The 24,365-nt window shown below is 37.8% G+C and overlaps 1 long non-coding RNA gene across 1 annotated transcript; it reads left to right on the top strand.

The window, feature by feature from the left end:
* The first annotated feature begins 2,806 nt into the window (after positions 1–2,806).
* Positions 2,807–19,861, top strand: LOC104909992 (uncharacterized). The gene is made up of 5 exons (XR_014881598.1): positions 2,807–3,327; positions 4,954–5,065; positions 5,590–5,685; positions 16,949–17,140; positions 18,328–19,861. It is a non-coding gene; the product is annotated as an uncharacterized LOC104909992 (long non-coding RNA).
* The last annotated feature ends 4,504 nt before the right edge of the window (positions 19,862–24,365 follow it).

Below are 24,365 nucleotides of genomic sequence, written 5' to 3'. Positions count from 1 at the left end.
ATAAATATTCAACAAACATCAACGAATGTCAGTGGGTTCCATTTTTTCCACATGGAAGAGTTCAGTTCTACACCTTTGCTTCATGTGCCTTTCCATGTCAGACTCCATTTTGTCAGACAGCCCCTCTGCTCCATCTGTCACACAGCAACAAAACATAATGGATTATTTGTGGAAAGGTTCAACATCTACTGCCATACCATCAACATTTGCTTCTGACTTTGTGGGCCAATATTATAAAATAGGAGGCATTACTTTCAGAGCAGTCCTCATACTTCATGGTATCACGTTATGGCTTTCCAATGCAGTTTACTGATCATGTAATGCCCCTAAAGGGTTCTGTCCATTTACAAGATCAATTAATAATGATCAAGAGCCGAGAATAGAAATGGGCTGGGAAGTGCTTGTTCCCTTCAAATGGGTACACTGGCATTTTCTATAGAGGGGAAATTGGAAAGAAGTAAGCATTTCTAAAAATGTAGATTTAAATTATGAGTTAAACTACTTTCAGTAGCATATGGACCCCAGATATTATCTTTCTTCTGAACTCAAACATTATGCAGCTCCAAAAAAAGGAGATTACAAGAATGGAGAATAGATGTTTTTTGCATATGTTCTGCAGGTATTTTTGAAGACGAAAGCAGGAGCTGTAGTTGGAAACTCCATCATGGAGTGAAACCGTAGTGCATACTGTATCTAGCCAGTGAGGCATGCTCATGAGGAAGGAAATAAGGCCATCAAAAGAATGGTTTTCCCTCTTCCTTTTTCCCTCTTCCCTTTTCCTTTTCATACTCTTGTCTGCTGGATCAGAGTTCCTTAGTTTTGAAATGCTGGGTGTTTCAGGAAGAAACTATTTTGTGAAGCTTACAATCTCAGGCACCATAAGAAGTGCAAATAAGGAATAGTGCAGATTTGCCAGTTTGTTTCATGTATATTACATGTTGAGACAAAGAGCGCTTCATCATCACAGACTGTTCTCCAATATTTCATGTATCCGATTCTCTTCTTTTGCTGCTCCTCCATAAGAGCTAATTAAAAGAATAGGAATAGAAGGTCAGCTTTTCCAGTCATAGTTTATTAGTGAAGTCCCCAAAAGATGTATGCAAAGACCTGTTAGAAAAAATATCTGGCAGAGAAAATACTGAAGTAACAAATAATACAAAGCTATTAGGAAAAGTACATGCTGTAAAGAGTTGTAAAGGATACGATGATACTGATTGTGTTACAATATGGCAAGTATATAATAATAAGCATAAAGTGATGCTAACTTTAGATATTTAGTAATGCTCTTAGTAGATTGGCTCTTATCTCCCAGAATAAAAGATTTTTGGGTTCTCTGAAAACTTCAGCCCAGAGTTCTGTACAGCTGAGGGCAAGAAAGACAGTCAAATGTATGGAATGGGCAGAAAGGATGAATTGATGGAAGTCCCTGAGATAATGAAAGGCACTGGGAAGGGGAATAGGGAAAGATAATTCAGCCCTTCTTGCAGCAGAGGAACTAGTAGACATCAACTGTAACTAATTCTAGATGTCCCTTCTTCCTTGCAGGGGAACTGCAGGGGAGCTGGATGGATGACCTTTAAATGTTCCTTCCAACTCAAAAGATTATATGACTCTTAGATGTTGGGTTTGAAACCAAGTGTGTAGTTGGGCTGAGCAACTTGTAAACACATGAATGCAAAAAAAGGTTTAAAGATACATAGAAATTAACTATACAGGTTGGTGGAATAAATATATCAGAAAACAAAGCATGACAACATAAGTGATTCAATTGGAAACAATGAGTATGTATTTGTCCTTTTCTTTTACAATCCTCTAGATCCATTGCAGGGAATGAGAGAAAAAACTGTAAGAATGCTCAGTCTGACCCAGCAAAATTGCTCCTGTGTTATTTCAGGAACTGGAAGATACATTCAGTTATTCTTGTTTGTAATCAATACAATATGTGGAGTGTACACATAAATGTGCATGGCAGCTGGCAGCAGTTTCTGTGACTGTGGTGGGAGATGTTCAGAGCAGTTCAGAGCAGTGCCACTGCTTCCCTGTCACACCTCGCACATTGTGCCCTGTGGTGCTACTGAGTTTAAGAAGAAGGGGGGGAATTCAGAGCCTCTGGGTCTCTCTCTCAGTTCTGTTAAATTTGTGCCAGAAGATGGTAAAATGTATTTCCATGAAATGATGAAACCCGTATTTTGTGGTTTAGTTACATTCTTCTGTGCTGCGCTGATTTAATTTAACCAGGCTTTCACATTTCATTAATCCTCATCACTTCTTCACTCACTGTTTTGTATTAATGTTTGTTCATGTTCTCCTTGTTGTACAACTCATCAGTTCCTTCTTCTTATTGTGCTGGTACATAATTCTTCACCAGCTTTCAGGGATGGTATCAAAACTGGAGAGAAATATTTTTTCCCTCTTTTCCTGTTTGTTTGTTTCAGAAGTACTGCACTGACATGAATAGACTGACTTTCCTTGCGCATGAAAAGAGAGAGAGTTGGGGTTTTCTGTTTTATTCGTTCTGTACCACACATATTTTCCCCACCCACACCCTCACTCACTTTATACATGCTCACACACAGAGGTACTTGTATACTAGTGAGTTTCAGAGAATTTCACTCAATTTAGGAGAATGTGACCAATGGCTGGGATGAAGTGTTTATATTTTCATCATCACAAGTCATTTCCACCAATCTTACCATCACAGGTGGGTGTTTCTGGGAAGGGTGCTAAAGCATCCATCACTCAGCATTTAGGACACTGAAATAGCGTTACTGAAAGTAGAGCTATGAAGTATTGAGGTACACCGAGTTGTCACAATCTATTTGCTGCCTGCCCAATTTAGTCCCATATTTTAGAAGCAGAGCAGCAATTTAGCTGATAGATGTTGCAGTCTGCATTTTTTCTGCCTGTTCCTTCATTGGTAATGTCCCCATGGCTCATAGCTCTACCTCACTTGCTGTATCTTTAGACTACTACTACTCATATGGGAACCCACACATAGTTCATGTGATTTTGTGAATAGTGGGATTTTTCTGAACCTGCAGCATTTCTCTTAATTGTTCTCCCTAAGCTGGATGCCTCTGCAGATAGATGAGTGCATCTGCAAGTTTCAGGATGTGCAGTTTCTGTTCTACCCGTTTATGGGTGGGGTGGGATGAGTGTGGTGGGTGAAGCGAAGGAGAAACAGACTCCAGCATCAGTGAAGCTTCTGGTACTTCATCACATCAGTGTCTGCTTTCTTACAGGTTCTTCTATTTCAACATTGACCTGGAGAGAAGCTCCAAGGGATGAAAGGGTTATTATGTGACCGGACACCTTGGGTCACCTGGGGTAAATTACCATTGCCTCTTAGTTAAGTCCTCATGTTCTGGTGAAATCAGCGGAGCTTGTTTTCACTGGTGCAGTATCTGAGACATCAAGTTTAATGAATCGTTACAAATGATTTAATCTGCACTTGCAGGTGCTATTAAAACTTTTTTTTTCTTTTCTGCCAAGACAATTTTTTTTTTTTTTACCTAGGAAAAGCAATCTTTCTCAGTCGCAGTGGTTTAAATAGGGAGTAACAGGATAGGTTTTGCTCATTAGAAAGCCTGATGCTGGCTTCAGTATTCCCTTCTGCTAAAATTACCTCCTCCAGCATTTAAGACTTTAAGTTGCAGGGGATAAAACATAAGGCCCTGGTTAATTGCAAATAAATAGTGCCAGAAATATGTACAGATGGTACCTGAAGTTCACTGCTGAAGACTATCCAGTAGACTATATATAATTTGCACGACATGTATATGCAGGAAGCAGGAGAACAACTTTTTGTGGTTTCTCACATTTGTAAAAAAAAAAAAAAAAAAACAAAACAACAAGAAAAAATCAAAATCATAAATGAACACACTCAGCCTGTGAAACTTCTTATTTGGGAAAACAGCAACCTGGATTTCTATTTATTTACCTTAATTAAATTAATTAATTTAACAAGTCTGAAGATTTCAGTGTTTTATAGGATACAGGTGTAAATATCTGGCGAGTAGAGTGTATATATTAAGCTACATCTACTTAGCTAGTAAATATTTTGCTGCATTAGTTTGCTCATTCCCAAGCAATCAGTTGTGAACTCCAGTGTTGTAACGGGTCCACAGGGAACATTTGTGCTTTGGTTGGCACTTAGATTAAATTCATCAAATGATTTTTTTTTCCCCCTTCAAGGCTGACATTTCAGAATGTTTTTTTTTTTTTTAAAGGTTGTGTGCCAACTGCCAAAGTCAATTAATTAAATGATAAATCTGAAATTTGTAGGGGAAGACTATTATTCCATTTTGCTGTGCGACCTTGGAAAAGTGAAGATTTAATCCGCAAAACACATGGTTTACCAGAGGGTTCTGATCTGCTTGTACTGAAAGTAAAAGCAAAAGATTTTTTTTTTTTTGGTCAAATTAGGGATTACCTCAAGGGTGGGATTTTCCTGCATTTTCTTGCTGCTTTTAATATTCTGTAGTAGTAAGCATATCCTTTGAGTTCTTCCCATGCTTGATGGCTTGAAGAAGTCAGCAGTTAGTAGAAAGAAAATGTGCAAAATTTTGGGCTCGTTTTCCATTAATTTTGAGGCTATTTATTCCTTGAGTGCATTCCAGACAGCCCCAGAATTTGAGATTCCTACATAGCCCAAAGAGCTTCAGATCAGTAAAGGAGATAGTAAGAGTGAAATTCAGTAGTCATGAGCAGATGCTGATTGTATTCTAAGGAAGTGCAGGTATCACAAATTACCACCAAAATCACATCTCCTGAGGAGTGTATCTGCCTTCAATGGCTACAAAGGCAGTTTGGTTGCAAAGCTTTGACTGGACCTTACTTCTTCCTTCTCTGTCACTTTCAGTATATCTTACTAAACTTCTCAGACTATTTGAAACTATTCTTTAGTTCTTAGTGTTCTATCATTGTTTTTATACTTTTTTGTATTTATTTAAGTTTTTCCTGCCTGAAGATTGGATGCATCTTTATTTTTGACTTCTGTGTGTGCATGGAGTGGGAACACAGTTCAAGGATTGAATAAAAACAGTAGGAATGGTGAAGAGGACAGGTGAGTTGATGATACAGGATGTAGTACTTTTCTCCCTCTGCCATTTGAAATTCTCTCATTTGTTTTGCCACAGTTTTACATTCAGGACTTGTACCAAATTTTTGGCCTGCACAAAACCCTTATTTCACAGTGTGGTTAAAATTAAATACTTGCTTGTTTGGAAGGAGAATTTGATGGTTCTTTGTGAAGAGGCAGAGTACATAGAACAGCCATTAGTGGTAGGGAGAAGCAGTAAAAACCACTTACTGCCAAGGACGTTTCTTAAATACCCAATTTGTAGGAATTGCACATTTTATATATTAAGATACAGGAAATGTATGAATCCTATGGCGATTTATAATCTTGCATTCATTTTTATTTTTTATTTTTGTCCTCATTTTTATTTTTGTTTATTTGTTTCTCTGCTATCTCTTTAGAACTGTTCTCCTCCAGATGCAGGCTATTTTGAAGTAAGAGCATTTCACTTTTTCCTGTTGAAATTGTTCCTCTCTGTGAAAGAAACTCACAGGTATGTTTGCCCACAGAGCCTGAGTCAACTCAGATGTGAGGAGAAGTGGGAGATCTTCAGCTCTGCTGTTCTACAGCCATTCATGCTGTACTTGATCTGGAAGGTATTTGAGGTAAAATATCAGCAAGAATGCTGCCAAGAATGAGATAAATGAACGATGCTTAGTGGTGGATAATGCTGAAGGTTGAACTTCTTTGACCAAAGAGCTACAGCTTCTTCCCACTGTAAAGACTGCAGTGTTTCTATCTATGCCTAAAAGGAGAATATCTGAGGAAATTTGGGTAACTTCTAACACTTGAAAGAATTTAGATAGTGCCAAAGCTAAGCAATAGATGAGTGGAAAATGAGAACATTGAATTTTGTTTTAAATCTCATCTAAATCACCTGAAGTCTTGAGTAGGTCTAAAACTCAGCTGACGTGTGTTTAAAATTGCCACCAGTGGGATGGATTTGTTGATATTTATCTCAGGGCAATGTTGTGCTGATAAATGTGTCAAGTTCTTGCCTATTACAGTAATGACTATGCCATATATGGATATAGATAAATAAAAAGGTATATTCAATAGCTTGTAAAACTTGGCAGAGAACAAATCTCATGAACGCTTCTAGTTGATCACTAGGCTATCAAAACTTCCTTTGCCAGTGTTCAGTGGTTATCTATGTTGTATCTCTGCAAAATACCTGTGCCTCCCATGAGCTGGGAATTCAGTTTTTTCAAGAGATCATTAAACATGAAAGCACTAAACATCCTAATTCTTTTCCCCTAAAGTTATATCTCAGCATTGTCTTCTTCAGTAGCCTTGTCTGCAGGAAGTGTAAAGTTTCCTGCTATGATTGTTTGAATGCTGCCAATTATCAGATCTGCTTTTGGCAGCTTTCCCCTCAACCTGCTGATTAGCTAATGTGCAGTTACTAATACAATATGGGAAACGGGTGTAAACGAGGAAGCAAAAGATTTATTAATTTCATGTGCTAAATACTGTTTGTAATATAATTATCAATACTGTGAAAAGAAATCCTGGCTTCTTGTGAAATGAGGCACAAGAATTTTGTATGGTAAATAGGCGTATTTTCCCCTTGATGCACACACAATTTTCATTAGATTCATAGAATTTTAAGGCAGAAGAGGGACCATTAGAGCATCAAGTCTAACTACCTATAAAACACAGGCCACAGAATTTCATTCAGTTACCCTGTATCACAATTAATGGAAAGCAGGAGCCAGATCCAGAGCTGGATGCACTGCAGCGTTACCAAGCTGGAATGATGGTGGTTTATACCAGCTGAGAAATTGGCAGTGGAAAGAAATGACAGCAGTTTATGAATTCTTTTTTTTGCATAATGAAATGCAAACCAAAATGAAAATGGTGACATATATTTTAATAGCAGTGATGAAAGAGCCTTGATGGAAGTGAGTTTTGCAAAATATTTTAAACTTAAGAGAATTTTTTTTTTCCAAAACCTTTCTGGGATGACTGTGTTCCCTGTCATAATCAAAACTTTCCCTCCGCTGAAGGAAAGGCACAAAATTAACAGAAGAAAAATGTTTCTCTTTAAATTGAAACCCGTGCCAAGATTTGTATATGTTCGAGCCCTAGGATTTTAGTGGAGGAAGGAAGGGCTAAACCTGAATTTTTCTAGAGCCAGCACCTGAACTCAGAAGTTCAAAGATTGAAAGTCTCAGGCGCTAAAATGTAGAACCCGTGATTTCTTTCATTAGGTTCTATATTTGGCAAAACAAATGTCTCATCACTCTTCTGTAGCCATCTGTATGTGTGTGTGGATGATGTTATTATACTTACTGAAGATAGAGTCTTATCATTTAGCTACAGACAGACTTCTACCTGCTTAGAGCTACAGGGTTTAAGAATGCACTCAGACAATATTGACATAGCCAACGCCATAACATCCTGTAATCTGCACACAAATGAAGGCATTCTGAAGACAAAAGCTCAACAGAAAAAAAACTTCCTTCCTGCTGCCTTAACTCAGGCAGCCTTTTAAAGGAAAATACCGGTGTGGGGAGAACACCCTTCAGATTCCCTCAGATTCTCCATTGTGTCAGTTCTGTCTCAGGAGAGGGCAAAATCTTGTTGTGTGATGCAAAAATCTGTGTCTATGATGTTAGCATGCACAATATATGTGTAGGTTGCTCCAAAAGTAATGCCTTCTATTTATTTCCATGGAAACTACAACGTATACAAAGATCACAATAACACTATTTGATAGAGAAAACTTTCAGCTACAAAACACTGTTTTTTCAACATAGTCACCACCATTTGCTATGCATTTTTGTCAGCGATGAACAGGAGCTTGCATGTCGTGCTTTCGAAGAGCTACACCAGTGGAGATGACCCACTGTCACTGTTGCTACTGCTGAAACACATCACTCATTGCCTCACTGTGCTAACACTCACTGTTTGGTCTTCATCAGCATTCAGCAAGCATTGATTAATGTCACTGGGTGCCACTTTTTTTCACACGGAGGAATTCAATGACATGCACTTCTGTGTCAGATGCCATTTTGTCAGACTGCCCCTCTGCTGCAGTCACACAGCAGTAAAATGTAATGGAATACTGGCAGGAAGGTTCAATGTCTACTGCCATACCATCACCATCCACCTCTGATGTGATGGGCCAACCTTATAATATAGGATGCTTTACTTTCAGAGCAACCCTCATAGAAAGGAAGACAGCTCCTTGTTAGAGTAACTACTTATGTGGATAGATAGCAGAGAAGTTCTCCTCTTATAATATTCATGTTTTCAGTGATTGTAAGTCAAGGGCTGATTAGAAGTATTTTATACTTGCTTAAAAAAAGTAAACAGTAGTCATATATTTTAATATTTCCCATACTTTCCCCAAAACCTTTTCCTCTTTAAAGTTAGAAGTCTATCTCAACATATAACAGCACATTTTTGTGCCACTGTCACGTGGAGGAAAAACTACAATAAAATGTTCTAGTGCTTACCAAAAAAAAACCTTATTTTTGTCTCCCTGTATTTACTTTAAGCAGGACTAGAGAATCCAACCCTTCCTTGAGAAATGATGTTACTCCTTGTCTTTACCCAGAAAGATTTGTGTTCCCCTGCCTTGAGAAATACTTATTTACCTTCTCATTTACCCGTGTTGCACCACTATTTGGTAACAACACACTTGCCTTCAGACTGTACAACAGTATCACATGTTTTAGCCTATTGCAAACAACATCTGCCTCATGAGTACACCAAGCTCCTGAACTGTTCTTACGAAAATGCCTATACTTAAAATTCATTCAGCTCTCCATACAAAAACTGAGAAAAAAAATTCCTGTCTGCTCTGTGCATCTGGGCAAGACCAACCGACACTGCCTTCTTAAATATTGTCCCAGAACATCAGCCTGCTAGCCTGTGCCAGATGCTGGCAACACGCTGTGTTGTGTAAAGGCTACTCTTCAATCTCTTCTTTCCTCAATACAGCATCATTTGCCCAAACAAAGATGTGTGCAGAGTGTGCCAGTATATCTTCACTGCGATGCAACACAAGATGTGGCAAAACATGAGTGCCATGAAGAGGCTGGACTGGGGAGGTTCTGACTGAGGTCTGAATTGTATGTTGTGGGAAACTCAGTATAGCCCTGTGTTTATTTCTTGGTTCAGTCCTTCATTTCTCAGGCCCCTAGACTGACCTCCAAGAAACTTTAAAAATATTATTTTCCAAAGGCTGAAATTAGCTATTGCTACAGAAAAATTGGCTATGGTTTCCAGCCTTGCCAAATTAAATTTAGCTTCAGTAACTGTGACATGAAATCTGTATAGTCTCACCAGTTAATAAAAGTCCTTCTTCAGCCTCATCACATATAAATATCAGTAATAAAAAATTCTGACAATCATAAGAGCACTGTATTGAAAGAAGCTTTGCATTTTTAGTCTGGTGATAAAACATCAGTCTGCATATAGTTCCATTTTGTCATCTGCTTGTGGAGCACTTCTTTCCTACACTGAAATTAAAATTGAAAAGACTTTTTCACTTTTGGGGGGAAAAAAGCACAATTGAAGAGAGATTCTCACTGGCAAATTAATAGATAAGGTCTGCCATGCTAACTCAAAAGCAAGCAAAAGGTAAAAATTGAATCTCTTTATCACAGTTAAGTCATTTTTCTAAACTGGAAAGTAATATAGGATGGAATATATGGGATAGATTTTCTTATAGAAAGTGCTTTCAAACTTTAAAAGATCCATAACTAATATTGGGAATGGTTATAAATGACAGTCTTCTCTTTTAGATTATGTTGCATTTATTACATTCTACCAGGACTTTATGGAGATTCTCAAGGAATTAAAGTTATATTTATGATAAAAACATGGAGCTGCTTCTAAATAGCTTTTTCATCATATTAACTGTTGCCTAGATAACAGGCATATCTCCTCAAGCACCTCCATTCTGGTTTAGCACTCCAGCTTGCAAATTAATACAGTCATTATAAGACAGCAAAGCTATATCACTTACCATTTCATTATTGTTCAAATCAAAATCCACATTTTTTCAGTTTTCCCTAGGGTTACAAACCGGATAGGGAAATGTTATCATCTTGCAAAATAATCTCTCAAGACTCACTCTTTGGTGTTAAAAGGAGCAGTTAATCATATTACACTAATTTTCATATTAATAGGGCCTGCGCAAAGAGAGAGTTAATGCTCTCCTTCATTCAGTCCTCCAACACTGTTTTTTATGTACAGATATATTTTTATATGTGTGTGAGTATATATTTATACAAGTATATATATATATTAATCTGCTTAGAGCTACATTAGCTCAAAAGATATCACGTCCTACTCAGTAGATGAATCAGGGTCAAACCAACAGCATGCCCTTAAATTTTTAATCAAAATGGCAATCTGTCATCACTGAGAGTTAGGTAATGTTTATGTGAATAACATGAACATGTAGCATGTTTTAATGGAAAATACAGGGGACAACTTACTGTGCCATTCCATAGAATACCCTGCAGATATTTCACTACTTACACAAGAAGCTATGATCCTACAACATGCATACCCACTCTAAGATGAAAATTATCTTTAAACTCGAATTACACTTTATGAGGGATTAATGTACCCTTTACTTTTGAGATCTTTTCACATACTGTAATTTTCAGAAATCTTCTCCCATAATATTGCTCAGTCAGTCTCATTTGGACTCAGAGCTATAACTCTGTGTTGGCATATTTTCCTTTTCCTTTTCTTTTTCTTCTTCCTTTTCCTTTTCCTTTTCCTTTTCCTTTTCCTTTTCCTTTTCCTTTTCCTTTTCCTTTTCCTTTTCCTTTTCCTTTTCCTTTTCCTTTTCCTTTTCCTTTTCCTTTTCCCAGCTACTAACCTGAGCAATGTGGTCTTTTCAGAAGAACTTGAGTATCAATTTAGGGATCTGGCCAAGGAATCAGGTGTTCTCCTTGTTTTAGGCAGTCTGAAAATAATACATGGGGGCGAGACCTGATTCTGCCATGCTCCTGCTCTGGCCTGGTTCAACACAAAGCTAATAAGCCTTATGGATGGATATGTGGAGCCCAGTGCCAATTTTATGCAACTGCCTGTCTTCTGAGCCCGTCTTCCTACCCAACGAAGGAGCTTGCCTCTTCTTTGGCAGTGCTGGAAGACGTTCCCTTGGTAAACCTTCCTGCAGTCATACATCCCCACTTTGCTAAGGTATGTTGTGATAATGATGCCATCTCTCTCAATGTCATTAATCTCCACACCTTTGTTCCCCAGAGGTCTGATTGAAATCAGTGGAAAGCTCCCTTGGATTGCACTGGTTTTGGTACTCAGTTTACTCAAATTACTGCTTAATTTGTTTTCTTCATCTGTTTTTAACTCAATTTTCAATTTAGTCTCATTCTGCTGCCACATTCTTCATGTCTTTTCCCACTTTTTTGTGCTTTTATTCCTGACCCTCTCGACAACTGTTAAACTATTTAGGTAGTGAGTAAAATGCAGATAAAACAAGTGCTTTCAGTGTTGAGTTGAAATGTGTTGACAGCATCAAAAGAGGCCTAGAGGAGCCATGAAGAAGTGGCACCATTTTGGGAGAAAAAAAGCTAGAAGAAGAATTCTCATCAGACTGGGGGGCTCACCGTGGTTTTGTAGCAGCACTCCTGTTTGCTTTAATGAATTCGTTAGTCCATTACTATTATGCAGGAATAATTGTAATTAGATATTTTTATGACTTGTTTAATAAAACTCAAGGGCAGCTGGAATTGGGTTCTACGCTCACTATATCAGGGTAAACTGAAAGCACTGTTATTCAGACATGTGTACTTGTGCTCTTCTTGATTAACAGCACTTTAAAAGAAATCAGACTCTACCATACTTCTGAATTTCAGATTCTATACTGTATTTCCATTTATAACCTGACATAATTCCCACACAGCACATGGTATTAATCTGGTGTAAACACCATGTTATGATGATACTCGAACACATTCAGCTGATGTGAAAATGTCTTCAAGTACAATATTTCCAGAAGCAATTATGTCTATATGGTTGGTAGCTTGCTATGTGAATTTTTATTTCTTATACATGTGCACGAAGATACACAAGACTGAATATTATATAAGAAAAATGGAGTATTTTTTAGTATATGTAAATAAATAAATAAATAAATAAATTCAGGAGCAGCCACTTTTTTATTGGCCTGTCAGGCCAAAATCTCACCTTTATATGAACAAAGTTTTTGTAGTGTTGGAATTTCCTGTGCTTGCTTTTGAGGGTGGATGTGTCTTTAGTGCAAGGAATACAATGACACAAAGTGATATGAGAACATTTTGGTATGAGAAAATTCTCTCCAAAATAAGCATTTAAGGAAATATTTAAATTCTCAGTAAGTGTAATACTCCTGATGTATAAAGCCCCAGATATTGACCTCTACTGGTAATCAAGCATTTTTCAGTGTTCATTGAGAGGGGAGAGACACCAGCTTCTTGTCCAGGTAGATACCATGGGTGAAATTCTTAAGAAATTGCCTAACGCTGGAGGAAAGCCAATAATTTTGTTAAAAAGAGATAAATAAAAGCATGTCTTTTGGAAAGTAAATGCTAGCGGATGGTAATATTTTTGCTTGAACGCTTGCCAGTAGAGCCAGATTCACAGCTGGTATAAACTTTTCTGGTGCCATTGAGTTAACTCCAGTTTGAGATGGAAAATTCATTTATTAGGATGAAGTGCAGCTTTTTCACACATTGCTTGTAGCTCCACCTGCTACCCACACTCTCCCTTTTTTTAGCCCTTCCTAGTCCTTTTTTTCCTCTTGAGGATCCTTTCTTAAATACATTCCTAAGACAAGAACGAGAAGGCAACCTCAGTACCCATACTGAAAAGGAAATTCTCAACAATGCAGTTCTGCCATTGTTAGTATCAATATGAATCTTTTCAATTACTTCCTACTTGCACTACAGTGATTAACAGTAGGTTAAGCTGTTAACAGTTTAGTAAAGTGAGCGTTCCTAGCTTATTCCCATTACCCAATGCAGTATCTTAATTTTAGAAGAGATATGGATAAACAAACTGTAGTTAAGTGAGTGGTAAATCTGGAATAACTGAAAATTTACTTTACGGTGGCTAAGAATTTCATTTTACCCATTTGGTTGGATTCCTTTTAATGGAATGAGATGGAAACCAGCAAACTTGCTGTTATCTGTGCTGCAAGCTGGACACCAGAGGTGAGACGGTATTGCATTATCACACTACGCCACCTGGGCCATCCAGCACAATTCAAGCAATCATAATTGTATTGATTATTTTTTGTGCTTATGACTAATGACCTCTAGCTGCAACCTTGCATTTTCTAAATCTTTTATGTATTCTGATTTAATAATAAGATTTGATTAAAAATTGCCATTAGCCATTGCCAAAGATTAGTCAGCAGGACTGAGTGCCGCCAAATTCCAATGAGTTTCATTATTCTGGAATTAAAAAGGACAGAGAACTTCTCCGGGTTAATAATACAATGATTCTGTCCCAATCAGGAATGAAAGAAAACAACTCTAATGTACAAATGTAGCAAAATATATGGCTATTCTTAATAGCTGCATTTTACAGAGAAATGTTTGGAGAATTAAAGGGACTTTGTCACAGATGGTAGGGACAGTTTGCTTTGAATTGGAATGTCAGTGTCAGGTAGTGTTTGAGGGGGCATTTTCCTAATGGAAGACATCTCCATTGATGTAACAAAACCCGGTTTCTCCACCAGCATCTCTTCCACAACAAAACAATGCAAAATGTGTATAGGCTAAAATAAACTGGTGGCTTTAGAAAATGATTGTTGTTTTCTGAATGATTGTCACGGTCCAGGTTATGTGCCTGCTGAGAATAGATTAATGTAAGGTTTTCCTTAAATTATTATTATTTTCAAAATGATGGCTTAATATTTAAACAAGAAGACACATTGTCACACCTTCCATAGAAAACAAAAAACATACTAATTTTCAGACATCTAGTGAAATGCTGTTGAGGTGCTGTCTGGTATGAATACAACTCAGCACACTCCTAAGAGCTCTTCTCAATCCAAGTGAAGGCCCTGGTGTTCCTAGAGATGGGATTCACTGGAGGAGATGCTCCATGGGGAAAACATCTGCTGTGGGATGTGGTGTTCTCCCAGATCCCGTTGAAACTGGTTGAAGGGCTGGGTGACATTGAAGTCAATGAGAGATGAGAGCACTCAGCACCTTTCAGGTTCAGACCTCTAAATAATAAAGGACCCCTGAGGCACAGTAAAAGCATCTCCCCCTGTCACATAGGAGCAAGAGAAAACATGTCCCAAACCCAAGTCCTCTAAGATTTTTAGGATGTTTGAATAAATAAATATATATTTTTTTAGTTTTTGTGTACATAAGATCTTTTTTTTCACTTTCAGGAAAGTAATTTTTAAGCATACTTTGTTACTAAAGATTTCTTTTGTCAACTTTTCCATTCTTATTATAAGTACCTTTAAAATGTTTCCATTAATTAAGGCTGCTTTTATGGGCTACATCCATTTAGTAAAATTACAGAAAGAAGTGCTGCCGACACATCTGCCATTGACTTCTGTTTGCCTGAGCATTTTATACCCCTGTGAATAGCACAGTGAGGAGAGACAGAGCCTGCAAGAGAGAATGATAGAAAGAGGTGAATTCTGTCCAACAAACACTGAGGCCAGGAGAGACTCTGCCGATCACATACTGATGTTTTCCAGGATTGCATGAGGAGAGCTGAAAGTTGCTTGAACTCTAGTTGAAGCAGAATAGCCCTCATAACAATACTGTGATTACCATATTCAGAAAATAAATATACTTAAAATGTGAATTTGAATGTATGAGGGATTGTGTTTTGGGGGAGCAGGAGAGAAGGAGGCTGATCAGAACATCTCAGTATTAACTTACAGAGGTTTTTATATACCCTCAGCTGAAAGCAATACTAGCCAGATTATAATTATAATTACCTTGGCTTCATCTCAGTGTTTATCTGCCATGACACCCACCCAGCCACCTGCCTGCTATTAATTCATTCAACACTAACTTCATCTTTTTTTCCTTTTATCTTGTTTTTTTTCCTGTTATCCTAACTTTAAAAAATGTGTCCATTATTAGAAACAAACTAACACAATATTTGTTTGTCCATGATGTCATGTATTCCTTTGTTTAAAAAAAAAAGAAAAAAACAATCCAGAATTCTTCATATTACAAAAATAACCTGTTTGTATTATATCATGAAAGCTGGAAAGATCTGGCGTTTGACTCTAAAACTCGGAACAGCTGATAATCTTCTTTAAATTAAATCTTTTTTTTTCCCATCCAAAATATTGCCAGTTATTCAAATAAGAGGAAATTTATGACAAGGGGCAATAAGCACAATATATTCTTGGCATGTAGGACTGCATTTGGGGTGCAGTTCTGTACACATCCTGGATATTTGTTGCTACTCAAGTACTGAATCTTTCTGTGTGCTCTAACAGAAGATTGAAATGCCCAATCTTCCTGTAAAATGGTGTCTTAAAAATCTGCAGAACAAGAGTAACTTGAAATAACAACCATTCCAGTCGTTCTTAAAGGCTTAAAAAGACTTACCACTGCATTCTGCTATGCTATTGTAGGATGGAAGCACTTCTCCCAGTCTGTCTGGGCCTGTGAGCTCGTACTGTTTTGTGGATGTCCTTTCAGATGTTCATTGAGCGCTGGATTGAAGAACAGACTATAATGTATGAGAGTGAGCTAATTATAATAATGGCTCAGGGTCAGGTAAATGCTTCACTATTTATGTGACCCAACCGCTGTTTATTATATTCCTTGTGTCAACACATTTTTACAGAGTGAAAATTAGCAACTAATTAATTTAATTTCAGGATTTAATGCCACTGCAAAGGGAAATAAGCAAAGTTTATATTGAATAGTGATTTTTCTTGAAGGCAACATTATAAACATAGAGGTGAAGGGTCTTTCAAGGCAGCTTTGAGTTGATTGGTGTAAAGGTCTGATCCTGCAACTATTCATCAAGCTTCAGTTCATGAAACTGCACTTAACTTGAAGTACCTGGTCAAGTCTTGCTCAAATCAAAAGCATGTGTATAAATGCTTTCTGCACAGGGGTCCTAGACCCTGCTCAAGCAGCATTTCTGACTTTGTGGAGCCTGCCTGCCTGGAGAAATATGTCAGAGTAAAGCCCTAATTGCCCATATTCCTCTCCACTCTGTTGATGCTCCTTTATTCAGTGACATTTCTGAACCCTGTCAGTTTAAGTTTGGAAGTGTCAGAATGCAAGATATGTTCCCCAGAACTCTGTACAGATTTTGGATGCACAGTTAAAGCAAGCCAATGAATGAAAGAGAATTTCTGAGGGAGAATTCTAACTGCTTATTACAGTTTTCAGCTTCCCAAAGCATGAAAGCTGCTGTTTGTCATTGGTTCCTGACCTATTACAGCTCATGCAGTCTTCCTTTGGCATAACTCACAAAGGCACAACAGCACCGTGCACATAGAATCATAGAATCAAAGAATCACAAGGTTGGAAACGACCTATAAGATCATCTAGTCCAACCGTCTTCTCATTACCACTGCTACCACAAGCACTAAACCATATCTCGCAGCTCCTCATCCAGACGCCTCTTGAACACTGCCAGGGACGGCGACTCCATGACCTCTCTGGGCAGCCATTCCAGTGCCTGACCACTCTGAGAGAAAAAGTTTTTCCTCGTGTCTAACCTAAACCTCCTCTGATACAACTTGCGGCCATTTCCCTGGGTCCTGTCCGTTGCCTGGGAGAAGTCATAGTCTTATGCCTTATAGTCTTTTTATCCTGAAGACTTTGGATACTTTATGACTCAGTGGAACCAGAAATTTTTCCATTTCACTTCTCTAGTCTTTTACTCTTACAGGAGATCAGTACTGGGGAAATGAAGATACGCTTTTCCCAGGTCCTGGCCGATTCGCTTGCTTTCATTCAATGCTCCAAGGTCTCTATGTCTCTTTCCCCGAAGACCAGAAGAGCCCCAGTGTGTTCCAGCTTGATAGTCACTAAAGGACCAGGGCTCTAAAGCATTCTGCTGAAACACCTTCCTACAGTTTAAGTGAGTATCTGCAGGAGAGACAAGAAATCTGAGGGAGAGCTTAGGAAACAATCTAGATGTCTTAGATGTTCTTCTCAGCCTTAGACATTAAACAATTCTCATTTCTAATACATAAGCTTTGTTTGCTGTGATTTTTATGTTACCCTTTAAAATTATGGACCACTGCACACAGAAATCTATTTTTTGACTTAATGTTTCTAATGATAAATTCAGAAAATATTTTGTTAGTGTGCTGTTGTCACTCGGTCTAAAGCTTGTGTTGATTTGGTGCTGTGTGGCTAGCCTGGTCTGGTCTTCAAAACCATCTTTTGTGTCAGAGAGCAATTGCTGTATATATGTACAGCTAGAGCTTTCAACAAGACATCAACAGCTCTAAGTCTGGAGACTGAGGGGGCAATGCATGGGTCTTAAGATCTTCCTCATCTCATTGGAAAAGGTCACAGAAGTCATCAGATTGACTGCAGAACATTCCCTTAGAGCAATGCACCTTTTGTACTGCAAAGCTGCTACTATTTTTGAAGCCATGGTCTGTGTAGAACACAAATCTTTCTTTAGCATGTATATCAATGCATTAGCAATACCCTCAGGGGGCAGAGTGAGGCTTCCTGTTCACTTCAGTATTTCAACAAAATATTCTAACTCAGAGTAATGTAAAACAGGCAAGGAAAGCCATCGCTGGGTTTTGTTCCATCTTTCTGAAACCAAGTCAAAGACAAAGAAAGGCACGGAAATTCTTGACTGCAGTCAATGAACATAGTTTTTTTCCTGTAAGGATGTAATAGCCAGAAGGAAAAAAAAATCAATAGAGTGGGGTGAAATCTCTGGATTCTCTCTATGTTACAAAACACATTAGGCTGAAATGAACTGAGAAGGATGGTGCTACGGGGATGGCACAGAAGACCATGGGCTGTTGTGTTTAAAGGAGAGCTCTAGATGTGCCCCATGTCCTCTGCTTCTACCACACTGGTCTTGCACAAAGTCTATGCCCATAAAATGATTTGCCTACGTATTACTCTTATTCAACAAGTATCTGCAAAACAGCTATCTGCTAACAGGCAAATGTACTAATATATATTGGATAGGTTTAGAAAATGGCCCCCCATTTCTTCTATGTAAGTTACAAAATGGAAAATCTGCTAAACATACAGTTAGAGATGTCCTCAAAACAATGTCTTCTACATTTTCAGGAAACAATTCGCAGACATTAATACTTTCCTGTTCATCTGTGCCCTCTATGAAGAGGTAGACTGACCCTCATTCCGCATGACACTCTGCTGTGTTTCAGAACAGGTTTGATAACAACCTGCCTGCTACAAACATGCAACTTGCCTTCAGCTTACACCATTGGTTCTGGGGTAATTGAACAAATCACAATACTGTCAGCCGTACACCTGGCATTGTACATGAAAGAACAGTAAGCTTCATAGAGAAATGGATTTGTACTGACATTGCATAATAATCATGAACGACTGTCAAGAATGACTATTTTGTTCAACCAGCTTTCTCTTGGTTACTGGAAAACTGCCATGAAGGTATCTCCCAAGCTCAGTAAAGCTATTTTGTTACAGTGTTTGCTCCATGAATACTTCGAGGAGTAAATATACCCAATATGATCTTTAATGCTTCAAACCTGCTCAATAGTTTCCAGTTATGACCTTTCTTTACAGTATTTAATTTAATTGCATTTGCTATCTACGTACTCAAAAACTAGTGAAAAAAAGACAGAATTATTACTTCCTCGGAGGCTTTTGCATGGACTCCGAATATGAGTAGGTCACCTAATCAATCAGTTTCATTAATTATACAAATTATACTTCCACTTTTATTTATTTCTTGTTTGTATCATGAGCTTCTGGGAAGCATGGACTTTGTCTTTTAGTGGTTTTGGAAGAAGTACCAGATGCACAATCAGACATATGTCAAAGTGAATAATAGCAAATAATATTCATTGATTACTAGTCACTAGTGTTCTTCATTGTTCTAAGCTATTTGAAAATGCATAGAAAAAATCATGCTAAACTGAAATTCTGAAGCACTGGAAATGGACACAGAGCAAGTTCTCACGAAATCAGGATAAGCCGAGGCTGTTGCTGAGTACTTCTTAATTAACTAAATGAAGCATACACAGCCAATAAAGATCTAACTTTTGCAAAGCAAATAAGCTAGGACTTTTATGGATGCCAATAAAATGAATGTTGTCTGGGAGATACTCATTAGCAGAGTGGAAGAAGTCTGTAGAGGCTATGGTCTACAAAGTTGGACGATTTAATGGCACAAACACGGAGGACTGCATATTAAAGTGTGTGAAGCTGGTAAAATAAAAAGTAGCACTTCTGTGTGAATATGTTTTATTAAACCAGTAAATTGCATGGATTTTTACTATCTCTTGGTCTACACCAGCTGATGTCTGACTTATGCTAGTGGGCCTCCCCATTTATTTGCAGAATACTAAGACTGTGGTGCTGTTCCTCACAGCCTAATGGATAGATAAGCAAATCTCAGTTGGACACCTATTGTGTATATATACAACTGAAGAAAAGTATTTGTGACATAGCAAATTCTTATATATGTCTAATACCTTTCTTTGCTCTTTGTGATTGTATGGATAAACAATAAAAATGGAAGCTTTTACCTCTTCAAGTGCTGTTTATTCCTGCTATGGCACCAGTTCTCTTGGTGCTTCTGAAACATCTTCATAATGGAAGAGGAACTAGGAAGAAAGAACCAAAGCTTCTGCAGAATGAAAAAAAAAAAAAATCAGCATAAAAATGGTAGCCTGGTAAAGAGCTGTGTTACCTACATATGCCTCGATGTCACTTCAGAGTCATGTGTGACCCTGCGCTTTGGTCAGACCACGAGGGGGCTGGTTATCTACCCTGTACTGTCTGTCACTTCGAAAAAAACCACAGTGTCAAGGAATGATGTGTGACTAAAGCAGCTCCTCTAAGGAACTGCTGCTTTCTGAACTGGATTGATGTTCAAGCGATACATGAAAGAGTGGGTGACTCAGTATGCTCTGATGGCTACGCAGCTATTGTGCTGAAATAAGTATGTCTAGCTGTTGTTACATTTTTATGTCTCATAGACCTTCTTGTATTTTGAGAGCATGGAAAATTTTAGCTTCATTTTTCCAGTTTTATTGAAGATAAAGTTAAGCCAGAGCCTGGAACAGTACCAACATTCCACAGATTTATCCACCACCACCTCTTACCACTGCCCAGCTGCTGGTCAAGGTACTGGCACACGTTCCTTTGGTCAGTCTATATAAACTAACATCTGCTTCCATGGAGCCTTCAGTGCTTCCAGTTATCTGTTGCCCACATCTTATGAGAAGAAGGTACCTTGTCATGCACTGTGTAACTACCTATCTTGTTTCCAGATACAGCAGGAAAAGGCAGAAGAAAGCTCAAGATGATAAAGTAAATTCATTTTATAGGTGACCAATCACTGACAGGTATAGTGTACTTAATGTAATGGATCCTACTGAGATCCTACAATTAATATGCATGTAAAACACATTTAGATGCTGGAATAGACCACAAAATTCTAAGAATTAATCACCTAATTTAATTTAACTAATTAATTTACCTTTGATATTTTCTACTGTAAATGGAACATCTGACAGAATTTGGAAGCTATTAAGAAACTAAGAAAGCATTTTGGTCTGGGTGACAAATATTTTTATGATTTCCCAGCTGAAATGGATATTAAATACTTCTCTCTGAGAAATTTTATGCCTAGGATGTCAAACAATCGTGTTGTTCTTCTGATGCCGAAATGATGGCTTGTTCAGCTTAAACTTCTCTTCACACAACCAATAGTATTATATACCCCCAAAAAAGAGAAAAAACAAAGAGTAACATCTACACTAGCACTGCAAAACCATGCTGGCTATTTGCATTTTGCAGCTCTGTAGTTGTTTTATTACCTGTAATTAGAGTGCTAAGACAAATATTTCTTTGTATCTGGGTGGTTAAACTGTGATGAAAATTGTATAATAGTCTGAAAAATTAGAATATTTTAGTCATTATAGCTGCTGCAGGACAGACTTAGAATCTGCTACTGAAACTGTACTGTGCACGAGTAACTGCTTTTTTGTGTGACTCAGTTCCTAACTGTTTAGCTATGATAACCCTAATATTTACTGTTTCAGAGCCTTTCTGGGTTCTGTTATTTTTACACTGGCACATGCAAAACTTCTTGAATAAATCTTGACTGCAGTCATAAGAGATGCTCTTTAGCCTGTCTACAATCAGTGTCCAGTGTGATGGCTGTGGCTGCTGTTTCACCTTGCATGAACTGACTCAGAATGTGACAGCAGTGAGTAAATGCAGCCTCCCAGCTCTTTCAAACTTAGATGCTCTAGAACCTGCTGAATTTAAGCTATTTCAATATCAGATGCCTGAATATGGTCATATTGCCTGCCGTTGTCACTGAAAATGAACAACCCACTGATGTAGGTTCTGGGCTACGGCTGCCATATTTGAAAGAGTTTTTGGAAACTACCCTGAAAATACATCTACTTATATTTTTTTTCATGAAGAATTATAAGTATAGAAACTTCTTATTCCATTTCCTGTAACACAGTCATTTCTCTAGATCACTGATTTAAGGAGAAACACTTATCCTTCTTTCCTCTTCTCGGCCTCTGAGGAATTCATGTTCTTTTTAAGTTAACAGTTGAAGCACCAATGCAAATACGAGGTATATACCTGTATCTATTAGGATATAAATGTATGTTTTGTGCTCCAGCCAGAAAGCCATTATTTTATAACAGGCAATGTTAAACTTAAATCCCAGGTGTTGTGAGTGGAAGAATAAACACAGGTGTACAGTAGCATTTCAGTTGTGATTTTAACAAAAGGTGATTCTCTGACAATTTACTGATGAAAAGGAGAATGAAAGAAGAATTGCAACTCAGCAATTGGAGCTAAGCCTCACTGAGATCGTGACACAGCCCACTGATGTGTGCTGATCACAGAACCAGCTATATTCCTTCTTGCATCAGCCTCTTCATCTTGGCTGGGGCCAAAAAAAAAAAAAAAAAAAATAATTGTAAAATTTTGTAGAAAACTTGAAGAAAATGAAAAAATCCTCAAAATCCTTGTGCATAATGTGGCCAGATAAATGGAATAGTATTCTAGCCCAAATTCTGTGTGTGAGAGGTCAAAGATAGGTGAGGTTTTGAGTGGGATTTCTTCAGTGCCTAGAACCTATTTTACTTTCTTGGAAAGGTAAGACATTTTGGTGACATTATTTCTTTCTTTAAGCAAAAAGCAAACAAACAAAAAACCCCAAAGAACAAAAAACAAAACAAAAAAACCCACCCCCAAATCATAAAACTCCTAATCCGTATTTTTAAAAACTTTTCTTCTTAATTAAGCTCTTGTACACATACTGATTGTCTTACTTCTCTCAGTGACGGAGATTTTCTTGTTCTCTGAATATGAATCAACACTTCTAGGTATTCAACTCATGACAATCTGGAGGATATATACACTGACATAAGTGTATACAGAAAGGTATATATCTCCTATTATGCAACCTGACTTAGAAAAAGACCAGTGAGCTGTCAGAAACAAATCAGATCATGTCTTAGGCTGGAGCTGGAGCTTTTGGCTGCTGTAACTTTGCACCACTGCAGTAGGCCAGGATGCCTCCAGTGTGTTTGGGTACTGCGCTGATTTCAGTGTGGTATGGAGAGAGCCTCCCCTAAGAGGCTGAAGAGCTCTTTATATTAACCACTTTATTCTGAGTACAAGGGCTCTGCAATCTCCTCATTGCTGTCCTGCCAACAGGATTTTTTTTTCTGCATCTCTACAAATCAGAGGAAATCTCTTCTGATCCCAGTACTCATGGTGATATCTATAGGCACTTCATTGTTCTTTATTACAGAACACAATCTTCCTAAAGTGTTTGGAAGGTTACTATGAACACTGTAAATTCAGCAGTATTTTTGATCCAGCACTGACTACAGTTACATCCACAATTTTATATAAGAAGCTCAGATTGCTGTTATGTTTCGTGTTAACCACCCTGTTGCTTTCAAATGGTTTGCAATTAGTTTGACTGAGATATAAAACAGTAACTAATAAATATTATGAACTTGTCAGTCAGTAGGAGTTTTCTCTCCTTCACTGATAAATGATCTTCTTGTTAAGAACATGTAAGTTCTTTAAAGGTTTTATAAGCCATAAATAAAATACGGAACGTTTTTGCCTCTTTGGATCACATAGCCATCAACCATTATCAAATGCCTTATTCATCAAAAGCAGAAGAATTATGTTTTAGTTATCAACACACATTTAAACATAACTGGTTCTGAAACGTCCTCTTTAGTACCTTTGGGGATACATCTGCTGCTTGACCTCACCATGTCTTTTTCTATATTGAGATAGGTTCTGATGTTTTAACAGGCACAATATTACAGCTTCACACTGTGACATAATATTTTGCCTTCAAATACATACACATAGGCAACACAAGGGAATGTTTTGTTATCTTCTACATGTAAGAACAAGTGCAGTGTAAGATAAAAATGGAAGCAAAAAGCTTAGGGAGTAAAATATGTTTTTTTCCTCCTGGCTTTTCCTGAGGAGGCCACAGGAAAAATACACAGGTTGTTTGTTTGCTAGGTATCCAGGCTGCCAACATGTACAATGGAGAGAAAAAAATCAAACTTCAGGCAAGCGCAGAGAAAGTTCTGAGGCAAAGTCTGATTCCCCAGGGTATTTAAAAAAGTTTCCTCGCCAGACACAAAATAAATTTCCATCTCTATGTCCAAAATAATAAACAGTTCTGTTGACTTGACAGATCTCAGGTTTTGTCTCGGAGTTCTTACGAGATACATGTAGCTGAAAATGAGATTTTTCTTTTTTTTACAAGGGATATATCAAATTGAAACAATACAGCAGTAGAAGAAATGCAAACTGCATTTTGGAAAGCAGAAGTTTCTCTCTTATGGCAGAGATTTGACATGAACTGTTCCAGTGATGGCGGAGGGAGCGTGCTTATTTCAACCTGTGTATTCTTGGTTGATACTGTTTCTTATTTTCTAGTCCCTTCTCAACAATCTGAATGTGTTTAAAAACTGTTTGGAAGGGACATGTCAGGGACATGATTTAGTAGAGGTTGTTAGGGTAGTATGGTTTCGATGCGGTTGGACGTGATGATCTTAAAGGTCTTTTCCAATCCGAGCAATTCTGTGATTCTATGATTCTTTCCT

This window comes from Meleagris gallopavo, chromosome 2, assembly GCF_905368555.1.
Source record: "Meleagris gallopavo chromosome 2, MGAL_WU_HG_1.1, whole genome shotgun sequence".
Lineage (NCBI taxonomy): Eukaryota > Metazoa > Chordata > Aves > Galliformes > Phasianidae > Meleagris > Meleagris gallopavo.
Note: the sequence above shows the minus strand (reverse complement) of the source record. Positions and strands in the feature narration are given on the sequence as shown.